At 35.2% G+C, this 26596-nt stretch overlaps 1 long non-coding RNA gene across 3 annotated transcripts in view; it reads left to right on the top strand.

Moving 5' to 3' along the window:
- Window positions 1–25676, top strand: part of LOC132740665 (uncharacterized) — a 101682-nt gene extending 76006 nt beyond the window's left edge. For all 3 annotated transcript variants that reach the window (XR_009627187.1, XR_009627188.1, XR_009627186.1), the window contains 2 exons: window positions 12953–13038; window positions 25642–25676. This is a non-coding gene — a long non-coding RNA (uncharacterized LOC132740665). The remainder of the gene's footprint in view (window positions 1–12952; window positions 13039–25641) is intronic.
- The last annotated feature ends 920 nt before the right edge of the window (window positions 25677–26596 follow it).

Here is a 26596-nt window from a genome sequence, read left to right on the forward strand (position 1 = left end):
CAGGGAGTGTATTTTTAGCAACCTGTACTTTAAAGAAAAGAAAAAAGAGGTTTCTATACACTTAATTGCATTCCTGTTGCTGTTGGCCAAAAATACTTTACATTTGACACTAACCTTTAAATGACACTAAAGAATTTTATAAACCAAAAAGAAAAGTACTTTTAAGATCTATTCCTTAAGGTGAGCGCTAAGGGCCATCATGGCCCTCTTGTTTAAATATAGAAGGTGGTGATTATGTCAGCTCTGAAACTTTGGTATGCATGAAAGGATTTTAATTTTTCTTTCACATATGAATTAATCATAGATGTATGGTGTGTCGCGAACTAGACTCGGGTTTCTACGACTCAGGTCAAGGTCACTGTGGGGTTCAAACTTTGTCAATTTTGATGTTAATATACATATAGGCAGAGATGGTCGTGTCTGCTCTGAAACTAATATGCATGAAAGGATTATATTTTTCATTTCACATATGAAATAATCATAAATATATGATGTGTTGCCCTTAAGACCCGTGTTCGAATGCCTTAGTTCAAGGTCACTGCTGGGGTTTAAACTTTTTCAATATTTATATTATATACATATAAATGGTGGTTGTTGTGTCCGCTCTGTAACTTCCATGAAAGTTTCAATTTTTATTTAAAAATATGAAGTCACCATAGATGGACATTGTGTTGTGAATAAGACCCAGGTTTCTTTATCTAACTTAAAGGTCATTGCTGGGGTTCGAACTTTGTCAATATTTACCACCACACTTAACATGTAATAGGTGGTTTATAGCTAGAATTCTTTGGGGGCATTTGTCACTTTCTGTGACAGCTCTTGTTATTATAAATTATCAAAATGAATTGGGACCAGTCATTTAATGGTAGACAGTTTAAATACTGGAACAGTAATTCTTTATTCTTTTACTAAATTATAGCCATAAGCAATTTATATTTTAAATATTTTGTGAATTATCACCGCTTGATAATTATAAAGAAGGTTGATATTGAAATGGCAAAATCCATGTTGTCCATCCAGCCAATTTTTGTACTTAACTGAATTTGGACCTAAGTCATTTAATGGTAGACAAAGCAAATATATACATACCTCAATCATGTACAAAACCTGGATCAAAATCGATTGTAACATAATTAAAAAGTAACATCTGCATGACATTTCACTTAGATTATTGTAAAATTCAGTGATATTATATAGATACATGTTATACATTTATCTGTATGGAGAAATTGCGTTTTAAATTAAAAATTCAACATCTGAACATCATCAAGGATCGTTGAATTTAACGTCCGTCGTCCGTCCACATTTGTTCGTTAACGCTCTAGCGGTCACATTTTTGCCTCAATCATCATCCAACTTTGTCAGGTATTATGCTTGTCTTGGTAATTGCTCAGATGAGTTCAAACATAGATCACAGGAGCTAAAAATAGAAAAACCTTGTTAACACTATAGTGGTCACATTTTTGACTCAATTGTCATCAAACTTGGTCAGATTGCTTGTCTAGGTAATTACTCAGATAAGTTTGAACATGGGTCATTTCGGATGAAAAGCTAGGTCACAGGAGCTAAAAATAGATAAATCTTGTTAACACTCTAGTGGTCACATTTTTTACTCAATTGTCATCAAACTAGGTCAGGATGCTTTTTAGCTCACCTGAGCTTGCTCAGGGTGAGCTTTTAGGATCGATGAATGTCCGTCGTCCGTCCGGCCGTCCACAATTGCTTGTGAACACTCTAGCGGTCGCATTTTTTGCCTCAATCATCATCAAACTTGGTCAGGATGCTTATCTAGTTGAAAGCTCGGATGAGTTCGAACATGGGTCATCTCAGATGAAGAACTAGGTCACAAGAGCTAAAAATAGAAAAACCTTGTGAACACTCTAGAGGTCACATTTTTGACCCAATCATCATCAAACTTGGTCAGGATGTTTGTCTAGGTGATAGCTCGGATGAGTTCGAACATGGGTCATCTCGGATGAAAAAGTAGGTCACAGGAGCTATAAATAGAAAAACCTTGTGAACACTCTAGTGGTCACATTTTGAACCAATCATCATCAAACTTGGTCAGAATGCTTGTCTAGTCAATTGCTTGGATGAGTTCGAACATGGGTCATCTCTGATGAAAAAACTAGGTCACAGGAGCTAAAAATAGAAAAACCTTGTGACCACTCTAGTGGTCACATTTTTGACCCAATCATCATCAAACTTTGTCAGGATGCTTGTTTAGATAATAGCTCGGATGAGTTCGAATATGGGTCATCTCGATGAAAAACTAGGTCACCGGAGCTATAAATAGAAAAACCTTGTTAACACTCTAGCGGTCACATTTTTGCATCAATCATCATCAAACTTGGTCAGGATGCTTATCTAGTTGATAGCTTGGATGAGTTCGAACATGGGTCATCTCGGATGAAAAAGTAGGTCACCGGAGCTAAAAATAGAAAAACCTTGTTAACACTTTAGCGGTCACATTTTTGCATCAATCATCATCAAACTTGATCAAGATGCTTGTCTAGGTAATAACTCCGATGAGTTCGAACATGGGTCATCTCGGATGAAAAACTAGGTCACAGGAGCTAAAAATAGAAAAACCTTGTTAACACTCTAGTGGTCACAATTTTGACTCAATTGTCATCAAACTTGGTCAGGAAACTTGTCTAGGTCATTGCTGGGAATAAATCGAACATGGGACATCTCGGATGAAAAACTAGGTCACAGGAGCTAAAAATAGAAAAATCTTGTTAACACTCTAGTGGCTACTGTTGTGATCCAAATATTCTGTTAATTGGTCTGAAAGTTTGTTTTGATGATTTCTAAGTCAAGATCGAACATGGGTCATCTTGGATGAAAAACTAGGTCACACCGCCCAAATATGGAAAAACCTTGTTAACATTCTAGTGGTCACATTTTCGACTCCATTATCATCAAACTTGGTCAGAATGCTTGTCTAGGTAATTGCTTGGATGAGTTCGAAATCGCATGTGAAACTAGGTCACCGGAGCTAAAAATAGAAAAATCTTGTTAACACTCTAGTTGCTACTGTTTTGATCCAAGTATCCTGGAAATTGGTCTGAAAGTTTGTTTTGATGATTTCTAGGTCAAGTTTGAATATGTGTCACCTGGGTAAAAAACTAGGTCGCACTGCTCAAATATGGATAATCCTTGTTAACACTGTAGTGGTCACATTTTTGACTCACCTGTCATGAGACTTGGTCAAAATGCTTGTCTAGGTAATTGTTTGGATGAGTTTGATAATTCAGGTGAGCGATCTAGGGCCATCATGGCCCTCTTGTTTAGGTAATTGCTCGGATGAGTTTGAACATGGGTCATATTTGATGGAAAACTAGGTCAAAGGAGCTCAAAGTAGAAAAATCTTGTGGCTACTGTTTTAATCCAAATATCCTTGAAATTGGTCTGAAAGTTTCTTTTAATGATTTCTATGTCAAATTTGAATATGGGTCACCTACGGTCAAAAACTAGGTCACACGGCCCAAATTTGGAAAAACTTTGTTAACACTCTATTGGTCACATTTTTGACTTAGTTGTCATTAAACTAAATTAAGTTGTCAGGATGCTTGTCTATGTAATTGTTGGGATGAGTTCAAACATTGGTCATCTTGGTTGAAAAACTAGGTCACAGGAGCTAAAAATATAAAAAAATTTATAATCACTCTAGTGGCTACTGTTTTGATCCAAATATCCTTTAAGTGGCGGCATGGCCGAGTGGTTAACCGTCGGACAAGTAATCTAATGATGGCTTGAGTTCAGACCCCGTCAGAAATATAGAAGAACCTTGTTAACACTCTAGTGGTCACATTTTTTCACTCAATTGTCATCAAACTTGGTCAGGATGCTTGTCTATAGGTAATTGCTTGGATGAGTCCAAACATTTGTTATCTTGGATGAAAAACAAGGTCACAGGAGATAAAAATAGAAAGATCTTGTTAACACTCTACTGGCTAATGTTTTGATCCAAATATCCTGGAAATTGTTCTGAAAGTTTGTTTTGATGATTTGTAAGTCAAGTTCGAATATCGAACACTTCGGGTCAAAAACTAGGTCTCGCTGCCCAAATATGGAAAAACCTTGTAAACACTCTAGTGGTCACTTTTTTTACTCAATTGTCATCAAACTTGGTCAGGATGCATGTCTATGTAAATGCTTTAAAGAGTATGAACATGGGTCATCTTGGATGAAAATCTAGGTCACAGGAGCTAAAAATAGAAAAATATTGTTAAGTCTCTAGTGGCTACTGTTATTATTCAAATATCCTAAAAATTGATCTGCAACTTTTTTAGCTCACCTGTCACAAAGTGACATGGTGAGCTTTTGTGATTGCTTTTGGTCCGGCGTCCATCCATCCGTCGTCCGTAAACTTTTACTGTGAACGACATCTCCTCATAAACCACTAAGTCAATTTCATGCAAACTTCACAGGAATGTTCTTTTGGTAGTCAACTTTAAAAATTGTTCAAAGAATTTAATTCCAAGTATAACTCTGGTTGCCATGGCAACCGAAAGAAAAAACTTAAAATATGTTCTTTTGGAAAACCATAAGTGCTAGAGCTTAAATATTTGGCATGAAACATCATCTAGTCAGTATCTACCAAGTTTGTCCAAATAAATGCCCAGGGGTCAAAATTGGCCCTGCCCGGGGGTCATTGATTTTCCTTATTTGTTTTATACAGTATATAGTAAAAGCTTAAAAAATCTTCTTTAAAAAAACCCAAATAGCTAGAGCTTACCTATTAAGCCTGAAACATCTTCTAGTGGGTGTCTACCAAGTTTATTCAAACAAAAGCCCTGGGGTCAAAATTGGCCCCACCCTAGGGGGTCATTGTTTTTCCCTTTATGTATTAATTAAAAATCTTTTTTTAAAAAACCTTTAGAGCTAGAGCTTAGATATTTAGCATGAAACATTTTCTAATGGGTGTCTACCATTTTTGTTCAAAAAGGGCCCTGGGATTAAAATTGGCGCCCCAGGGATCATTGATTTTCCTTATACACATGTATGTATATAGTAAAAACTTAAAAAATCTTCTGTTAAAAAACCCAAAGAGCTAGAGTTTAGATATTAAGCATGAATTATCTTCCAGTGAGTCAGTATACCAAGTTTGTTCAAATAAAAGCCCTGGGGACAAAATTGGCCCTGCCCAGAGGGGAGGGGAGGTCATTGTTTTTCCTTATATGTGCATAGTATAAAAAATCTTCTTAGAGCTGCTAGAGCTTAGATATTTATTATGAAACATCTTTAAATGGGTGTCTACCAAGTTTGTTCAAATAAAAGCGCCTGGGTTAAAATTTGCCCCGCCCCGGGGCCTATATACAGATGAGCGATTTCAGGGCCATCATGGCCCTCTTGTTATGATTTCTAGGCCAGTTTAGAATGTGGGTCACCTGGGGTCAAAAACTAGGTCACACTGCCAAATATGGAAAATTCTTGTTAACACTCTATTGGTCACATTTTTACTCAGTTGTCTTCAAACCTGGTGAGGATGCTTGTCTAGGTTAGATGCTTGTGGGATGAGTTTGAACATTGGTCATCTCCGATGAAAAACTTCATTGTATGTGACAAAGTTTATAACTTTAGCACCAATATTGTCAGATTATCTCCCCTTAAACTTAGAATTTTACTTAAAAATATAATTTCTTACTGTTACTTCTTTATTTCTTAAGGGGTCAACTTCATACTTCAAATTTATGTTCCTTATCATCAACCACATCTTATGTGATAATGTTTATAACTCTACTGGTTGGGGACCATCAACCGGACACTTTTTGAACATTTTTCCGTACAGATTTCATAATGCCAAACCTAGAAACCTACAAATTTGACACAGTACAGCTAGGTTCTTCTCCAAACTAACAAACTAGTTTGTTAATTTTTAATTTTATTGACACTTATATCTAAGGCTCGTCAAGGAGAGTATCAAAATTACCTAAATTGTCTACACTACAGTACCATGTGTCCGGACAGATATGTACATGATGTGATTTAATTCAGATAAAAGCTTGGGTGTTTTAATTTTTTATTTTTAAGATGATATACAATATTTCAGCAACAAATGCTGAAGTTTTGAATATTCTTTTGTTTACTCTGCAAATGATTACAGCTTGTATATGAGGTCAGGCATTGCTTTCTTGATGCCTAAATTTATTTTAACGTCACCGTTTATGAAAATTAATAGACATTAAAAAATTATCATTTACGAAGGTTGAAATAAATTTATTTACACAATTATGGAAGAAACATGCATTTATCGTTGATAAAATAGTGACTGACAACCACTAAACATAAAAAAATACTAAATTAAGCATTTTGGCGATCATGGTTTTGGTGGTCCCCAACCAGTAGCACCAATATTTTCAGATTTGTTGCCCCCTCTTGAACATTTTCCTTAAAAAATATTATTTTTTACTGTTACTTCTTTATTTCTTCATTCTTCAACTATATGTTTCTTATCATTAACCACATCTTATGCGGCAAGTTTCATAACTCTAGCACCAATATTTCAAGAATTATCTCCCCATTTACTTAGATTTTTTACTTGAAAATGTTATTTTTATGCTCCCCACCTCTTGTTTACTAGAACTTCTTTAGTTTGAAAGGTATCTACCTCAAACTTCAAATACATATTCCCTATTATCAACCAGACCTTAAATGCAAAGGTTCATAACTCTTGAAGCAATATTTTCAGATTTATCTCCCTTTAAAAATATTAAAACTTCTTTACTTTTTAGCTCGACTATTCGCAGAATAATCGAGCTAATGCAGTCACCCATTTGTCGGCGTTGGCGTCCCTGTGGTTAAGTTTTTGTATGTAAGCTGGTATCTCCATAACTACTGAAGGGAATGGATTGAAACTTCACACACTTGTTCTCTGTGATTATCTAAGATGATTGGCACAAGTCCCATAACTCTGATTTGCTTTTTTTCATAATTATGCCCCTTTTTCGACTTAGAAATTCTTGGTTAAGTTTTTTAGTGTAAGCTGGTATCTCCATAACTACTGAAGGGAATGGATTGAAACTTCCCACACTTGTTGTCTGTGATTATCTAAGATGATTGGCACAAGTCCCATAACTCTGATTTGCTTTTTTTCATAATTATGCCCCTTTTTCGACTTAGAAATTCTTGGTTAAGTTTTTGTATGTAAGCTGGTATCTCCATAACTACTGAAGGGAATGGATTGAAACTTCCCACACTTGTTCTCTGTGATTATCTAAGATGATTGGCACAAGTCCCATAACTCTGATTTGCTTTTTTCATAATTATGCCCCTTTTTTGACTTAGAAATTTCTTGGTTAAGTTTTTGTATGTAAGCTGGTATCTCCATAACTACTGAAGGGAATGGATTGAAACTTCACACACTTGTTCTCTGTGATTATCTAAGATGATTGGCACAAGCCCTATAACTCTGATTTGCTTTTTTTCATAATTATGCCCCTTTTTCGGCTTAGAAATTCTTGGTTAAGTTTTTGTATGTAATCTGGTATCTCCATAACTACTGAAGGGAATGGATTGAAACTTCACACACTTGTTCTCTGTGATTATCTAAGATGATTGGCACAAGTCCCATAACTCTGATTTGCTTTTTTTCATAATTATGCCCCTTTTTTGACTTAGAAATTCTTGGTTAAGTTTTTGCGTGTAAGCTGGTATCTCCATAACTACTGAAGGGAATGGATTGAAACTTCACACACTTGTTCTCTGTGATTATCTAAGATGATTGGCACAAGTTCCATAACTCTGATTTGCTTTTTACATAATTATGCCCCTTTTTCGACTTCGAAATTCTTTTTAAGTTTTTGCGTGTAAGCTGGTATCTCCATAACTACTGAAGGGAATGGATTGAAACTTCACACACTTGTTCTCTGTGATTATCTAAGATGATTGGCACAAGTCCCATAACTCTGATTTGCTTTTTTTCATAATTATGCCCCTTTTTCGACTTAGAAATTCTTGGTTAAGTTTTTTAGTGTAAGCTAGTATCTCCATAACTACTGAAGGGAATGGATTGAAACTTCACACTCTTGTTGTCTGTAATTATCTAAGATGATTGGCACAAGTCCCATAACTCTGATTTACTTTTTTGCATAATTATGCCTCTTTTTCAATTCATAAATTCTTGGTTAAGTTTTTGTTTGTAAGCTTGTATCTCCATAACTACTAAGTTATGTAGTAAAAAATTGCATAAAATGATGGAGTAAAAATCATTTCCGCACTACTCCTCTGCAACTACTGGCTGGAATTCAAGAGGAGATGCGCATATCGTCGACTTGTACCGGTCAGACTCTTTAACTCAGAGTTATGGCCCTTGATTAGTTATGCAGTATGCATATGGAGAAAAAAATCGTTTCCACGCTACTCTTCTGCAACTACTGGCTGGAATTCAACAAAACTTTATTGCAACCTTTAATACCAAGAGGAGATGCGCATATCGTCGGCTTGTTCCTGTCAGATACTTTAACTCAGAGTTATGGCCCTTTATTAGTTATGCAGTATGCATATAGAGTAAAATTTGTTTCCGTGCTACTTCTCTGCAGCTACTGGCTGGAATTCAATGAAACTTTATGGGAACCTTCAATACCAAGAGAAGATGCGCATATCATCGACTTGTTCCGGTCAGACACTTAAACTTAGAGTTATGGCCCTTGATTAGTTATGCAGTATGCATATAGAGTAAAAATTGTTTCCGTGCTACTTCTCTGCAACTACTGGCTGGAATTTAACGAAACTTTATGGGAACCTTCAATCCCAAGAGAAGATGCACATATCATTGCCTTGTTGGGGTCAGACACTTTAACTTAGAGTTATGGCCCTTGATTATTTATGCAGTATCCATATAGAAAAATACTCGTTTCCTCGCTTACTTCTCTGCAATTACTGGCTCAGGAATTCAATGAAACTTTATTGGAACCTTCAATACCAAGAGGAGATGCGCATATTGGTGCCTTGTTGGGGTCAGACATTTTAACTTAGAGTTATGACCCTTGATAACTTAGGCAGTATACAACCAGAGCAATATTCGTTTCTGTGCTACTTCTCTGTAACTACTGGCTGGAATTCAATGAAACTTTATGGGATACTAAGAGGAGATGTGCATACTATCGTCGCCTTGTTCCGGTCAGATACTTACAACTCAGATTTATGGCCCTTGATTTAGTTATGTAGTATGCATACATTTCATTGGCATTTCCAGATATTACTATTTAACACAAAGTTATGGCTTTGTTATTGCCCTGAATATTCATCAAGTTCAAAGATTATTACTGTTTATGCCATGATAAATAAAGCCTTATGTCTTTTAGTTGTTGTGTTAATAATAACCAGTACTCGGCGGGGGATATAAATTCAACGAATTTGCTTGTTCTATTCGTTTTCATACTTTAGTCTTCCTAACTGAGTCCAGTATTTAATTAGTTGAGCTTCACTGTCTCCTGTGACAGCTTTTGTTGACTCATTTGTCACCAGACTTGGTCAGGATGCTAAGTAATTGCTCAGATGAATTTCAACATGGGTCATAATGAATGAAAAACTAGGTCACAGGAGCTAAAAATAGAACAAGAGGGGCAAGATGGCCTTAGATCGCTCATCTGACTCATCAAACTCATCTGAGCAATTATCCAGACAATCATCTTGAAGTTTCATGACAGTTGAATCAAAAATGTGGCCTTTAGAGTGTTAACTAGGTTTTTCCATATTTTAGCAAACAAACAAAAATTACCTAGACAACCATCCTGACCAACTGAGTCAAAAATGTGACCACTATCTAGAGTGTTAACAAGGGTTTTCCATATTTGAGCAGTGTGATCCAGTTTTTGACCACAGGTGACCCATAGTTGAATCGTCAATTTGCTTTCCCGAGCATAACTTAAGTTCCATTTGGCCCACAATATTCAAACTTCATAGGATGATTGTCCGTATTGAGTAGAAGACCCCTTTTGATTTTTGGTCACAAGGTCAAAGTCACTCTACCTTAAAACTGAAAACAGTTTCTGCTCAACAATTTAAGTATTAATAACCTTCAGCTGTCAAATTTTATAGAATGAGCAGCCAGTCCAATACATAACCCCTATAGATTTTAGAGTCATAAGGACAAAGATGAAGGTCACAATGATCTTTACACTGAAAATTGTGGTTTCTGGAGCAAAACTTAAGTTCCATTTGGCCCACAGTGTTCAAACTTCATAGGGTGTCAGTCAATATTGAGTAGAAAACCCCTATTGATTTTTGGGTCACAAGGTCTAAGGTCAAGGTCATAATTACCTTAAAACTGAAAACAGTTTCCACTCAATAACTTCAGTATTAATCAACCTACAGCTGTAAAATATGGACCAACAAATGATCATAATTCTACAATTGATCTTGTATTCACTAACATAGAGACCTACAGCTGTGGTACCTTAGAAACATATTACACTTACCACAAGATGTGCTGGATTGTCTGGAACAAAATGCATTCTCAAACAGAAGATCCTTTAGAATCTGTCCGTCCAACACCACTTACATTTATACATTATACATTACAACTGAGTGACAAAGTTATGCTCATCAGGAATAAAAGGAAGCATTCTAAATGGTATCTTTTATCTCTACTTCATTTTCCACAGTTATTCATAATATGATATTCTTATGAAATATTCCCATGTCTTACAAAATGCTTCATCGACCTTACTTAAAAAAACCAACACTTTTCGGGCATATAATGCTCCACCTGGCAGTGCGCTTATTTTAACACAGTTGTTGCCCCTTTATAGTATCTTGATTTTCTGCTTGATTTTTGTTTTTTGCACAGTTTAATGATGGCCCCTTCATGTTCAATTTGCGTGTGAAATAAGCTTGTCAGTGCTCCATTTCTAAAACCTCTGGGGGGGGGGGGGATTTTTAGTGAAACTTCACAGGAATGTTTGTCACCAAGCATAGTTTGTGCATACTCTTGATATTCTGCTTGATTATTTTTTTTGGGGGGGGGGGGGCAAAAATATGGCCTTTTAATGGTTTATTCTGAGTAAAATAATATGTCCATGATAGATCTCCAAAATTGCGTTTAAGGTAAACTTATTGAGTAAAATAAGATTTTCCGTCCTTCATCACCAAAACTGTTGGGGGTTTTTAAAAGGGGAAAATTTGAAAAGATTTTTTTTGACCCCCAACCCTATTTTGGTGCATACTTTTTAAATTTTTTCCCTTGTTTTTCGGGCAAAAAGTTAGGGACCTTTTTTTCTCTTTTTGGTAAAAAAAGTTTTAAACCCCAATCCCAAACTCCCCAAGGCCTTGTTATGAAATTATTTTACCTTGTTTTTTTTTGCTTGTTTATTTTTTTTGGCACGTAAAACCCCTTAATGTTAAAATTTTTTGTGTAAAGAAAAATTTTGTTGGGGGCTAATAAAAAAACCCATGTGGGATTTCAGTGACATTTTAAACAGGATTGTTTTTCCCCAACCCTAGTTGTGTATACTTTTTGTTTTTTCCTGCTTGTTTTTTTTTGGGCACTGCCTTTTTTATGGACTTAAAAATTTTTCTTTTTTTTGAGTAAAAAAAAGGTTTGGGCCACAGTACATCTCCAAAACGGCTGCAGGGATTTCAGTAAAGCTTCACAGGATTGTTTGTCACCATGCCTAGTTGTGCATAGTATCTTCATTATCCACTTGAATATTTTTTGCACAGATATGGCCCCTTTATGGTTCATGAGTAAAATAAGATTTTCCGTCCTTCATCACCAAAACTGTTGGGGGATTTTAGTGAAACTTCACAGGATTGTTTGTCATCAAGCCTAGTTGTGCATTGTAAGTCTCTTGATTTTCTGTTTTGAATATTTGTGGCACAATAATATGGCTCCTAAATTAACTATTTTCGAGAAAAATAACCTAGTCCATGCTACATCTCTGGAACCAATGGTGGATTTCACTTAAACTTCACAGGATTATTTGTCACAGTGTGTAATTGTGCAAAGTGTCTTGATTTGTCCATATATTTTTGACACAGTTATGGCTCCTAAATACTGGTCAATCTTTAAGTAAAATAAGCTTGTCCACCTTAATGGTCAGTTTACAAGTAAAATACGTTTGCTCACACGTCATCTCCAATAGCTGGGGAATGGGGAAATTTCAGGAAAAGTAAACAGTACTTGTTTGTCACCAAGTTGTGCATAGTATCTTGATTTTCTACTTGAATTTTTGGGCACAGTTATAAACCCTCCATGGTAAATTTTCGGGTAAAGTTAGCTTGTACATGCTTCATCTCCAAAGCGGCTGTGAGGAGGTGGGAGGCATTTCAGTGAAACTTCACAGGATTGTTTGTCACCAAGCCTAATTATGTATAGTATCATGATTTTTCAGTAAATTAACTAACTTTGTCCATCCTTCACCTCCAAAACCAGTAAGGAAATTTCAGTGAATCTTTATGAAATTGTTTGCATAATGGTGTCATGTATTGTCCAAGCCTAGTTGTGCATAATGTGCCATGATTTTGTGCAGGATTTATTTTCACACAGTTATGGACCTATGATGATGAATTTTGTTAGTAAAATCTGTTAAGACTATTTCTCCTACACTACTAATGGAATTGTATTGAAATTTTAGGAATGATATTTATCAAAGGCAGTCTGGTTTATATTATATATTGCTGATTTTATGTCAAAGTTTCCTTTTGTGAAGTCTTTTTTCAGTGACAGCTCTTGTTCATTGATGGATAAATTTTGAAACAATTCTGCATATTATGTCAGCCACATTTAGACAATGTGCCACTTGCTAGACACTGGTTTAAAGGTCAAGGTCACACCTCTAACATAATATTTTTTCTTAAAGGGCATGAATGGTTTTTCTTCCGTGAAAATCTTACTTATTGGGTGTTGATGTCAAAATTGAATGTGAACCAAGCAAGATCACATAATTTAATGACCTTGGTTCTCTTTGAAATGAGTTATAAAAGTTTATTTACTGTTTTACAGGAAGAGGAAGTATGTGTTCAGTGCATCCAGTGCTAGTGTGAAACAAGAATGGTGTGTAGACTTCCTACTGGCAAAATATGCTCAAGGTGATTAATCTTACTTTAATTTGCTAGCTTATTTGACATTTTTACACACATTCAGTTCCTTTGACCTCAAAGTATTTTTTCTTTCTTCATTTTATGTATTTCTTTTTATGCCACTGAAGGGCAGCATATAATATGATAATTGCACTGTCTGTCCGTCCTACAAACCCATAGGCACTTGTGTGACTAAGAAAACAATAGGTAAAGTTACATTTTTGTGCCCCCACTATAGGGGGTGGGGGGCATTTAGATTTACCCTTGTCTGTCCCTCCATCCATCTGTCCGTCTGTTCTCTTTTTGTGTCGCACGTAGCTCAAAAAGTAATTAACCTAGATTCATGAAACCTTACAGGAATGTTGATCAGCATGTGTAGTTGTGCACCTGGGTATTTTTGTGTGGATATTTTAAGAGTTATTGCCCTTGACTTAGTAAAAATTTACAATTTTCAACTTGTGTCGCATGTAACTCAAAAAGTTTATGACCTCAGCAGTAGGCCTGAAAGTTTACGAGAATGTTAGTCAGTCAGTTAAGAGGGGGAATATAGGAGTCACTCGGTGATCTGTTGGTCGGTAGGTCCAGTGGTTCATTGCATTTTCCTGGTCCAGAGCATAACTTGAAGACTAATGGTTGGAATTCAATACAACTTCATACAATGGTCAAGCACATTTAGAGGAAGTTCAGTGCATAAGAACCATAAGTCCATCTTGACTAATTACAGAGTTATTGCCCTTTGTTACTTTTCCTTGTCTGGAGCATAACATGAAAATTACTGGTTGGAATTCAAAACAACTTCATAAAATTGGTCAAGCACAATAAGAGGAAGTGCAGTGCACAAGAACCATAACTCCATCTAAAGTAATAACAGAGTTTTTGCCCTTTGATACTTTCCATTGCTTTTTCTTGTCCGTAGCATTACTTGAAAACCACTGGTTTGAATTCAATACAACTTCATACAACGGTCAAACACATTGAGAGGAAGTGCAATGCACAAGAACCATAACTTCATTTGGACTAATTACAGAGTTACTGTATTCCTAGAAAAGATTTCACGCATTTTAAGTTAGCGTTTTTCGCGGTAGGCATGATTCCGCGAATCTTTATAGCCGCGAAATATGTCAGTTATAACAAATCCGGGAACGTTTCTAGCTTCAACCAAATATAAACAAAAACATGCAGAATTTTTATTATAACATAACATAACCTAACATATTCTTTATTTGGCATAAAATGACAATATACATTTATAGCCAATACAGTAAACAATCATGTAATGTAAGAACATGATATACAATATAAATACCTTAACGAATTTTAATGCTTTACAGAGAAAGTTCTTGTTGCTACAAAATTTGAATAAATTTAAGTTCCTGTTATCTTACAATGGAAGAACATCATTAATAATAATATAAAGACCTTGACATTTATGATTATAATCTTGCTTGTGGATACATACGGGGTTTAATATGCAATGACAAAATTACAATACCAATAATGCACATAACAAAAAGACCCTGAAAGAAAAAATGTCAATTATAAGTAATTATCATGTTTATTGACGTTATTCGCTAGTCACGGCGTATTCAAAAGCATTTACAGTTTGCGTACATTGAATGACTTGGATTTAATTTGCTTGAAGTAGGTGTAATCCTTTGTTAAAAATACAAAAGCGATCAAGTGCAAAATTGATAAATTATAATGAGAGCGATGTACAGTCGGATACTGTTAAAGTAGCACGACATTACCGTTATATAAATCCAGACGTCTGGACCGAAAAATAAACCGGTAAATTTCCAGCTACTTTTAAGTAATACACTCGTTCTAGTTTATAGATTTTAAGGTCAATCATGAATTGCATGAATTGCTGAATCATTAATGTGACATTCATAATTGGAAAATAGGCTATACTGCATGCGCATATACCAGGGCGGAGACCGGGAATAATTTTATTTTGATATTATTTGTTTATGTTTTGGACATAATATACATGAAGGTTTATACCTTAGCCTCCAAAAGCTGTAATTTAGGCCGTAGCGACTTAATATTCGCGGAATTCACGTTAACTACAAATCCGCGAAAGTTTGTCTCCGCGAAAATGCCGATGTTGTGAAAAACGTGAAATATTGTATCCGCGAACATTTCTAGGAATACGGTATTGCTCTTTGATACTTTTCCTTATTCCGAGCATAACTTGAAAAGTACTGGTTGGAATTAAAAACAATTTCATACAATAGTCAAGCACAATAAGAGTAAGTGCAGTGCACAAAAAGCATAACTCTATCTAGAGTAATTACATAATTATTGCCCTTTGTTACTTTTCCATTGTTTTTTCTTGTCCACAGCATAACTTGAACACCACTTTTTGGAATTCAATACAACTTCATACAGTGCAGTGCACAAAAAAACATCACTCCATCTTGACTAATTAAGGAGTCATTGCCCTTTTCCTTGTCAGAAGCATAACTTGAAAAGTACTGGTTGGAATTCAATGGTCAAGCACAATAAGAGGAAGTGCAGTGAATAAGAACCATAATTGTTTCTAAAGAAATTACAGAGTTATTGCCCTTTGTTACTTTTTCATTGCATTTTTTTTTGTGTTCCCTGTACGTATGTCCTGAATTCATGTTGACCCATAACTTTGTGAGATTTTAAACTGTTTCACAGAAATAATATCCATATTGAGACAAGGTGTTGTGGGCAACATTTGGGTCGCTACCTTGAAGGTCAAGGTCACAGCATGATCTTGAAGCAAAATCGTGTCCGGCCCATTACTTATTTGAAGTCGGATTTTACAACTATTTCACAGAAATGATCACCATATTGAGACAATGTGTCTCAAGCACTATTTGGGTCGCTACCTTGAAGGTCAAGGCCACAGTATGACCTTGAAGAAAAATTGTGTCCAGCTCTTAACTTGGTTATTTGAAGTTGGATTTTACAACTTTTTCAAAGAAATGATCACCATATTGAGACAACTTGCGCACACAACATTTGAGTCGCTACCTTGAAGGTCAAGGTCACAGCATAACCTTGCAGCAAAATTATGTCTGGCCCATATCTTTGTTATTTTGTTACGAGCCAGGCGTAACGAGAAAGAAAAGCCAGCAACAAACTTGTAACAAGTAACAATAACAAATTTATTACAGAAAAATTATCAAAGAAAAATAAAATAACAAATTACGTTTACAAATACCTGAAGTCCAAATAAAAATGAAATCTTAAATGTCTAGTCTGATCCTGGAATGATCCTTTTTTGAATAGCACACTTAAATCCAAGTAAAATCCAAGAACACTTTAGAATAGATTCCCACAATAAAATCCACAAGAATAATTTAAACTATTTTAAAAATAATCCAAGCTCCAATAAATCACTTAATATCCAAGTTGAAAAATACTCCAAATATACTGATGACTTAAAAGGGTAACTGATGACTTAAAAGGTAACTGATGACTTAAAAGGTCCCCCAAATGAAAAATATCCCGTATTATATAATAAACTAGGAACATTCCAGAAAAGTCTATTATGTTCTATCATAATCTAGCAACTTCAACAATAAAGACCACTCCGGTCAAATTTCTATCTTAAAATAATGCATGAGTTTTCTACAACAGTCAAGAAAGCTCTAGCACACACATGTAGTTTACGTTCTTAAAACAGAACAACGACAATACTGGAAACACCAACTGGTCAGATATAAATTATATACATGCAATATGCTGCATACATAACACTTCCCCTCTTCAAGAAAAAGAAATATGAATGAAATGAATATTTCTTTTACATAAATCCAAACAATGTAACTTACAAATAACATAGGAGAAATGTTAAACAATTTTATACATTCATATATATGTGTATTACAAACAATAGCAAACAACAACAAAAAAAAATAATCAATCATATCATATAAATGTTAAATTTAAAATACTGCAAATAACAGTTTTAGACACGTGAAAGTGCATCAGGGATCAAATTATCTTTCCCTTTAATGTGTCTAATGTCAAGACTATATTCTTGCAAAAATAAGCTCCACCTCAACAACCTTTGATTTTTGTTTTTAAGTTTATGCAAGAAAGTGAGGGGATTGTGATCACTAAAGACAACAACAGGCAACTTTGAAGAAGTTAGATAAACTTCAAAATGCTGAATAGCAAGAATAAGAGCAAGGCACTCTTTCTCTATAGTAGAGTAATTTTTCTGATGTTCATTAAACTTTTTAGAAAAGTAACAAACAGGATGGTCAACACCATTCTTGGATCAATACACTTCCAGCACCTATGTCACTAGCATCTACAGCTAACTTAAAGTTTTTATTAAAATCTGGTGCCAAGAGAACTGGTGCACTCTTAAGTATGGCTTTAAGGCTGTCAAATGCCATTTGACACTTGTCATTCCAAATGAATTTGTTTCTTTTCTTTAGCAAATTTGTCAATGGTTCTGCAATAACCGAAAAATTATTACAAAATTTACGATAATACCCTGCCATACCAAGAAATCGCATCAGTTGTCTTTTACAAGTTGGTATAGGAAATTCAGAGATAGCTTTGACCTTAGCTGCTATTGGTTTTACTTTACCCTGTCCCACTACATGTCCTAAAAATGTTAAAATTGCATGACAAAATTCACTTTTTGCAAGATTAACTGTCAATTTAGCATCACTAAGTCAGTCGAAGAATGCTCTTATTGTTTTGAGATGTTCCTCCCATTCATCAGAGTAGATGATTGCGTCATCAATGTATGCGTCACATCCGTGTAGACCAGATATTACCATGTTTATAAGCCTCTGAAAAGTTGCTGGTGAGTTTTTCATACCAAATGGCATGACTTTATATTGATACAAGCCGTCTGGTGTTACAAATGCTGATATTTCTTTAGCTCTATCAGTAAGTGGAACTTGCCAGAATCCTTTTAGAAGATCAAACTTTGTTACATACTTTGCTTTTCCAATTTTGTCAATACAGTCATCAATTCTTGGTATAGGAAATGAATCAGTTTTTGTTACAGAGTTCACTTTACGATAATCTGTACACATTCTATATTTTCCATTTGATTTCGGTACAAGAATACATGGAGAGCTGTAACTGCTTTGACTTGGTTCAATAAAGTCATTATCCAATAAATACTGAACTTCTTGTCTTAGGTACTTTTGTTTTACAGGATTTGTTCTATATGGATGTTGTTTAATTGGTTCAGAGTTTTCAAGAATGACGTCATGATGTATTTTATCAGTCCGTGTGGGAATATCAGGAAATAAGTGTTCATATTCATAAATAAGCTGTTTCAGTTCATCTCGTTTTGACGGTTCTAAGTGAGCAAGTTTTTCATCCAGATTTTTCAGAATATCAGAGTTTTCAAGCTTTGCTGAACCAGGATCAGACTTTTCAAAACTTTCATAACTATTAGATTCAACTGAACATTGATTTTGTGGAACAGAGTTTACAACAGATATAGGTTTACTAATTGTGCTATCTCTGTCAAAATATTCTTTTAACATATTTATGTGACACATTTGTTTTTGCTTTCGCCTCCCAGGAGTATTAATAATATAATTAAGGTCACTGACTTTCTTTTCAATAGTATAAGGACCAAAGTATCTTGCCTGTAATGGTTTTCCAGGTATAGGTAAAAGAGCAAGTACTCTATCACCAGGGTTAAAACTTCTTTCCTGAGCATTCTCATCATACCTTGATTTCATTTTACTTTGTGTTGATTTTAAATTAAGCCTAGCTAACTCACATGCATTAGTCAACCTATTTCGAAAATCTGATACATACTGAAGCAAATTTAAAGATATGTTATCTTCAGACAGGAATTTCTCTTTTAGAAGTTTTAAGGGTCCTCGGACAGTGTGACCAAATACTAATCCAAAAGGGCTGAAGCCAAGAGATTCCTGAACAGATTCTCTTACAGCAAATAACAATAAATGGATGCCTTCATCCCAGTCTTTTTCAGTGTCAAAACAATATGACCTTATCATATTTTTCAGAGTCTGATGAAATCTCTCTAATGCACCTTGACTTTCAGGGTGATAGGCTGAAGACCTATATTGAGTAATTCCTAACTCATGCATGACCTGCTGGAAAATACCAGACATAAAATTTGACCCTTGATCAGACTGTACTGATTTAGGTAAACCAACAAATGTGATTTCACAAGAGCCTTGACAATAGTTTTGGCTTTAATATTTCTTAAAAGGAATAGCTTCAGGAAGCGCGTAGAAGCACACATTATAGTTAATAAGTACTTGAGAACCTGATTTAGTTTTTGGTAATGGACCTACACAGTCAATAATATCTACTAAAAGGTTCATCAAATGCAGGAATAGGCCGTAAATGAGCTTTAGGTATTGTCTGGTTTGGTTTTCCAACCATCTGACAAGTATGACAAGGTTTACAGTACCTAGATACATCGGTGCTTTAAGGCCAGGCCAATAAAAATGATTGAGAATTTTATGGTAGGTTTTATTAACACCTAAATGACCTGCCATGGGTGTTTCATGAGCCAAGCTTAATATTTCCTGGCGATATGATTTAGGGACCACAATTTGGTGATTAACAGTCCACTCCTCTTCAGCAGGGACATCGGGCGGTCGCCATTTCTCATTAAATCCCATTCTTTTCATAATAGCCAAACAGGGACTTGTAAAGCTTCATCTTCACTAAAAGCCTTTTGATAAAGGACTGAAATCTCAGGATCATTTTTTGTTGTTCCTGGATAAGCTGTGACCTTGACAGCGTATCATGACCTTGATCTTTAGATCTTGGTGTAGAGAAGTCAGATATTGAAAAATCTGTCTGAGTTTCAGGCAGAGTAGGAGTGAGAGAGAAATTTATTTCATTATCAAAAGACTGACCTATAAAAGTATCAGCTAAGTCAATATCTGAACAAAAATTGTCTTCTAGAATGGCCTTCTTAGCCATAGCTCGAGTAACTGCACATGAAAGGTAAAGGTCAGGAATTTCCTGCTCAATGGGGTCAGGTATCTGATCCACACAAGGAGTGTCAGTTACAATTGGATTAACCACTACCTTATCTCCAGCTAAGTCATTACCTAGCAATAAATGAACACCTTTAAAGGGTAAGAAAGATCTTATACCTACAGCCACTGGCCCCGGTTACCAAATCTGAGGACAAATATATATTATGGAGAGGGACATTAGAAAAACCACACTCTATACCCTGAATAAGGACACTAGATCCAGAAGAAGTCTTCTCAGAAAAAGGCAGTGTATCTGCTAAAATAAGAGATTGAGAAGCTCCTGTGTCTCTTAAAATTTTAATAGGAGTAGGTGGGCAAGTATCACCGATAAGTGACACGGAACCTTCCGAAAGGACAATGGTTCATAAATCTCCATTATAGAATCAGACTTTGGTTCTTTGACCTTCAAAATTGCATTATTATCAATACAAGACTGAGGTTCAGACCTTTGAAGTGGTAAAGACCTGTGGGTTTGGCTCATCACGTTGCTGTTGCCTCCTTTTTAAGGTAAAGCAATCAGAAATAAGATGTCCAGTTTCTTTGCAATAATTGCCATGTAGGACGAGATAAAGGATTATGACCTTTATGTTCATCAGATGACTTTGGTTTGGGAGTATTTGACTGACTAGATAAGCCAGATATATTACTAGAAATGAACTTGGAATTAAAATGTGAGGGTGTGGACTTCCCTTTATTTATAAATGAGACTTTGTGGGTTAAAGAATAATCAGCTAGACGGGCAGCTTCTTCTAAAGTTTCTACCTGTTTTTCATCTAAAAAAGATTTAACATCAGAGTGAATACAACGTTTAAACTCTTCAACTAACATGAGCTGTCTGAGCTTTTCATGATTTTTATTTATTTTCTTAGATAGACACCACCGATCAAAAAGTTGTTCTTTTTCTCTTGCAAATTCGACATGGGTTTGACCAGTTTCTTTCTTAGAATTTCTGAATTTTTGCCTGAAGGCCTCTGGTACTAACTCATAACCTTTCAGAATTAATTCTTTTACATTATCATAATTAGAGCTTTGTTCAACAGTAAGTTGTGTATAGATCTCACGAGCTTTACCAATTAAGACGCTCTGTAAAAGTAATGTCCAGTGCTCTCTTGGCCATTTTAAATTTTCAGCAACCTTTTCAAAATGAAGAAAATACTTATCAACTTCTTTTTCTTGGAAAGGTGGAACAAGCCTAATGTTTTTAGTGACATCAAATTTTGAATTTATTCTATGTTCAAACTGATTTGCTCTCTCTTTGATTTCTAATTCTCTCATTTTCTTAACTGAAATTCTCTCTCTTCTGCTTTCTTTTTCTAATTTTCTCTCTTCCCTTTCTTTTTCAAAACTGCCTTTCCCTTTCTTTTTTCTTCCCTTTCTTTTTTCTAACAGTAACTGCGCTTTCTTCCCTTTCTTTTTCTACAGTAACTGCCTTTCTTCCCTTTCTTTTTCTTCTCTTTCTTTGTCTAACTGCATTTTCTCTAATTCAAAATTTAAATTGAAGTTCAAGCTCTCTTATCTTTATGTTCAGAAATTTCAGAGTGTTTTTCAACAATGTGAGAAAGTGCATCTTCTCCAAAATATCTTCATCCACAAAATAATGAATCAGAAGATTTTTAATTTCTTGTTTACGCATTGAAGATTTAATTTCTAATAAATTATACTTTTTTTGCAAGATTCGAGCAAAATCAGTTTTCTTAGCCAAATCTAATACCACCTGAGAAGGTTCTAGCTACAAACTTTTCTAAATTAAAAGACATGACTGCTTGCTGCTGGTTTTTAAACTCAGAAAAGTGATGTGTTTCAAAAAATTTTAAAATGAAAGGTACACTTAATAGAACAACTATGATATCAACTCAGATGAGTAAATACGGTAATAATAAAATGTAAAATAAACAGTAATAATTTCCAATAATGTAGCCAAAAAGAAATATTCAATCCCGGACGAGCCCCCAATTTCTGTTATGAGCCAGGTGTAACGAGAAAGAAAAGCCAGCAACAAACTTGTAACAATAACAAATTTATTACAGAAAAATTATCAAAGAAAAATAAAATAACAAATTACGTTTACAAATACCTGAAGTCCAAATAAAAATGAAATCTTAAATGTCTAGTCTGATCCTGGAATGATCCTTTTTTGAATAGCACACTTAAATCCAAGTAAAATCCAAGAACACTTTAGAATAGATTCCCACAATAAAATCCACAAGAATAATTTAAACTATTTTAAAAATAATCCAAGCTCCAATAAATCACTTAATATCCAAGTTGAAAAATACTCCAAATATACTGATGACTTAAGGTAACTGATGACTTAAAAGATCACTGATGACTTAAAAGGTCCCCCAAATGAAAAATATCCCGTATTATATGTATAAACTAGGAACATTCCAGAAAAGTCTATTATGTGCTATCATAATCTAGCAACTTCAACAATAAAGACCACTCCGGAAATTTCTATCTTAAAATAATGCATGAGTTTTCTACAACAGTCAAGAAAGCTCTAGCACACACATGTAGTTTACGTTCTTAAAACAGAACAACGACAATACTGGAAACACCAACTGGTCAGATATAAATTATATACATGCAATATGCTGCATACATAACAATTTGAAGTGGGATTTTACAACTATTTCACAGAAATGATCACCATATTGAGAAGATGTGTCGCGCACAACATTTGGGTCCCTACCTTGAAGGTCAAGGTCACAGCATGACCTTGCAGCAAAATCATGTCCGACCCATAACTACTTTATTTGAAGTCGGATTTTAAAACTATTTCACAGAAATGATCACCATATTGAGAAGATGTGTCACGCGCAACATTTGGGTCCCTACCTTGAAGATCAAGGTCACAGCATGACCTTGAAGCAAAATTGTGTCCGGCCCATAACTTTGTTATTTGAAGTCGGATTTAATAACTATTTCACAGAAATGATCAACATATTGAGATGACGTGTCGCACGCAAGTCGGTAGAACGATCTAATTGAGTAGAATTGCAGTGCAAAGAACTGTAACTCTGCATTGCTTAAGTTTGGAATTATTACATTTTGAACTTTGTCTGGAACTACAGAATATATATTTTTCTGTGTCCAAATCCTAGTCAGGGAGCTTCACCCTGTTCAACTGGCTCTTGTTTTGTCCTGAGCTTAACTTGAAAACTAGTAGTTGGAATTCAATAAAACTTCATACAATGGTCAAGCGCAGTGAGAGGACATGCAGTGAACAATAACCATATCTCCATCTTCAATATTTGCAGTGTAATTGCCCTTTGTTTAATTTCCATGTCAGGTGCATAACTTAAAAACTAATGTTTGAAATTAACTTCATACAATGGTAAAGCGCAATGAGAGGAAGTGCAATGCTCAAGAAATGTAACTCTTATCTTGACTTAATTCAAGAAAACTCATCAATGGTTAACAACAGGGAAAGGAAATGCAACTATCTTTATTTGCCCACAACCTCTATTTCAATACTTTTACAATGTGTTCTGTAACTATTTACGCCCTTATTTTCGAAGCAGTCTTGGGGGGGGGGTGGGGGTATTAATCACATTTAGAGATAGTTTTAGTTTGCACAGTTATGACCCCTTAATGGTTTATTTTATGAGTAAAATAAGCTTGCCCGGGTTGCATCACCAAAACTGATGGGAGAGAACTTCACAGAATTGTTTGTCACCAAGCCTAGTTATGCATTGTTTAGTATGACAGTTTTCTGATCAATAACTTGACAACTAATGGGTCAAAATGCATAGGTGCACTGGTCTCAGTCAGTAAATGATCCCTATTGATATTAGGGTCAAGGGGTCAAAGGTCACATTGACCTTGAAAGTTAATACAGTTCTTGTAGGTAAAAACAGTTTCTGATCAATAACTTGACAAGCCATGGGGTGTTTGGCCTTCACTTTTGTAGGTGCACTGGTTTTGGTTAGTATATGACCCCTATTGATTTTAGGGTCAAGAGGTCAACGGTCAAGGTCATATTGACCTTTGTAACTCAAAATTTTTTCTTTATCAATAACTTGCCAACCCATGGGCCATTGACCCTCAAATTGCATAGGTGCATTGGTCTTGGCCAGAAAAAAACAATCCCTGATCAATATCTCAACAACTCATGGGCCCTTTACCTTCACAGGTGTTATGGCTTGAAATTTGTATTAGGGGTGTAATTTCTGATGCTAAATTGAATCAGCTGGCCCACTTTTGAAAATTTTTACATTGTTTGACCTATTGTCATTTTTATGCCCCCGGGCATATAGTAATTGAACCGTCCGTCCATCTGTCCGTCCGTACAAACTCAGGGGTACTTGTGTGACTTTGGGAACAATGGGTAACAGTAAGTTCTCTTTGATCCTATTCATTTCCTTTTTACTTGTGTGTGTTTTTTTTAAGCCTTGTGTGACTAAAGATGGCCAAAAAGATCAAAGGAAAAGTCACATAAGTACCATTTTATTAGTACGTCTGTCTGTACGAGGTTAACCTAGAACGGCAAGTTGGTTTTTTCTTAAGTTCTACCTGTACCAATGGCTTCATAATTTACACACTAATCCATACAAAGTAAATGATCTGAGCAAGTTTACATAACTATGGTTCCCATTTGCACCAAGTTATGGCCCTTTTCAGCACTTAGAAATTGAATAATGGTAGAATTTTGTCTTCCACTTCACTCTCTATTGTTAAATTGTTGACAACAATGAGCGCGGGGGCATTTGTGTTTATCAAACACAGATTCTTGTTTTTTCTTGTTACCATATAGAATGTATAAAGAATTTGCTGTCCCAAACAGTAAACTGCAAACATCTACACCCTACATATTTTGCATGTGACATTTTGTGTATTCACAAAAGTCATAAAAAATGTCCAATCAAAATTAACCCTGCTCTAGTGTTCATTTATTCTGCATTTATTCTACATAGTCTCATAGGAACAAACTTACAGCATAGATAATTTTAACAAAGCCTTTCCAAATTAATAGGACAAAATATTTCAATTTACATAGTTAACAATGAAATTATGGGTTAGATTGATCTGCGGCCATCTTGGCTTTATTGTTTATAATGAAGAAAACAAATCAATAAGTGATGTGAAAGAATATAACTAGAGGGGCAAGTTTAACTTGAGCTGGACGTACCTTCCAGTAAGTTCATTTGAAAAATAATTTATAATTCTGGTAAGTGACTCAGGGGCCATGATGGCTGTCTTGTTTTTAGTTTTACAGTATTATTTATTCCTTGTCATGGAGAGTTTTCATATTCAGCTGTGAGCAATTCAGAGGCCAGCATGGCCTCTTGTTATGTTCTGGTCTGTATTTGTGATACATGCTGAGGGAAGTGAAATTACTTGGCAAAAATGTTAACCATATGAAGTGATGTGCAGAGCCTAGATCTTCCTCAGATCAAGGTCACACTTTTGTATAAATTTAAAATTTGTTAAACACTTTCAGTTTAAGCAGCAGGTCAAAGTTTAATAACATCTAATAATAGGTAGTCATACATAACTTTTATAGCTTTAATGCTGCACAGTTTGATTGGTTATCATACGAACTGACAAAAACCTTCCCAAAAATACATCAGGAAATCAGCTGTTTGAAGAATGATTAGAATGAGTTCCATGTTGTTGTTTTTTTCAGACATTATAAATATACCAAGTTGGCATAGACAAGATTGACACAGATAATGCCTCAAGCCCTGCCTTTACTTATGAAACAGTATTGTCTGTAGATATGCACGAGGACATTCAACAAGCGGTATGTAGTATATTAATCAAATTTTTAACCTGAGAGTAAAACAGTAAGAAGGAAAAAAGAAAGTGCCATTGCCATATTTCTGGATCATTTCATCTCACTAGGGCACAACTTGCTCAAGGTTACTCAACATCATAAGTCCAGTCTTAGTGCGTCGTCCTCAGTTCTTGAACAATATTTCATAGGTAAAACTCAGGTGGGATTTCAATGAAATTTCACAGAAGTGATCAGTACCATCCCTAGTTAGGCATATTGCTGACATATTACGCTCTGCTGTACAAAATGGCAGCCAGAGCTATTAATAAAAGAATCTTGTCCGGCTTTCACAGGTCTAACTGCTGTTTTACGTTTGATGAACTAGGTCACAGGAACTAAATATGAAAAATTGTGTTAACACTCTATTGGCTACTGTTTCGATTCAAATATCCTGGAAATTGGTCTGAAATTTTGCCGGAAAAAGGTGGGATTATATCCCACACATAGATTAAAAAACTGTATTTAAAACTTAAACTTAAATTAAAAAGGGGGGAAGACACTTATACGCGTACACCTTCTATATTGGGACCAAAAAAAAAACCCCCTAATAACTATGTTTATTGACTGATTTATTTATTGCAAATCCTACTTGTAATATAAAACCTAGTTTTAAACGGGGGAAGACGCTTATAAGCGTACGCCTTCCTATAGCAGGCCAACGCAGTAAAACACTGTAATTCTTTGTTTTTAAACATTCTTATTTCACATATGAAAGGTTTATTAATATAAACCTTAGTAACACGCCTGAGAACATAGTTTTTACCTATCAATACGGCCACCATATAGTAAAACTTTTTGATTAGGG

Source organism: Ruditapes philippinarum, unplaced genomic scaffold (assembly GCF_026571515.1).
Source record: "Ruditapes philippinarum isolate M1 unplaced genomic scaffold, ASM2657151v2 ctg5443_1_1_1_1, whole genome shotgun sequence".
Classification (NCBI taxonomy): domain Eukaryota; kingdom Metazoa; phylum Mollusca; class Bivalvia; order Venerida; family Veneridae; genus Ruditapes; species Ruditapes philippinarum.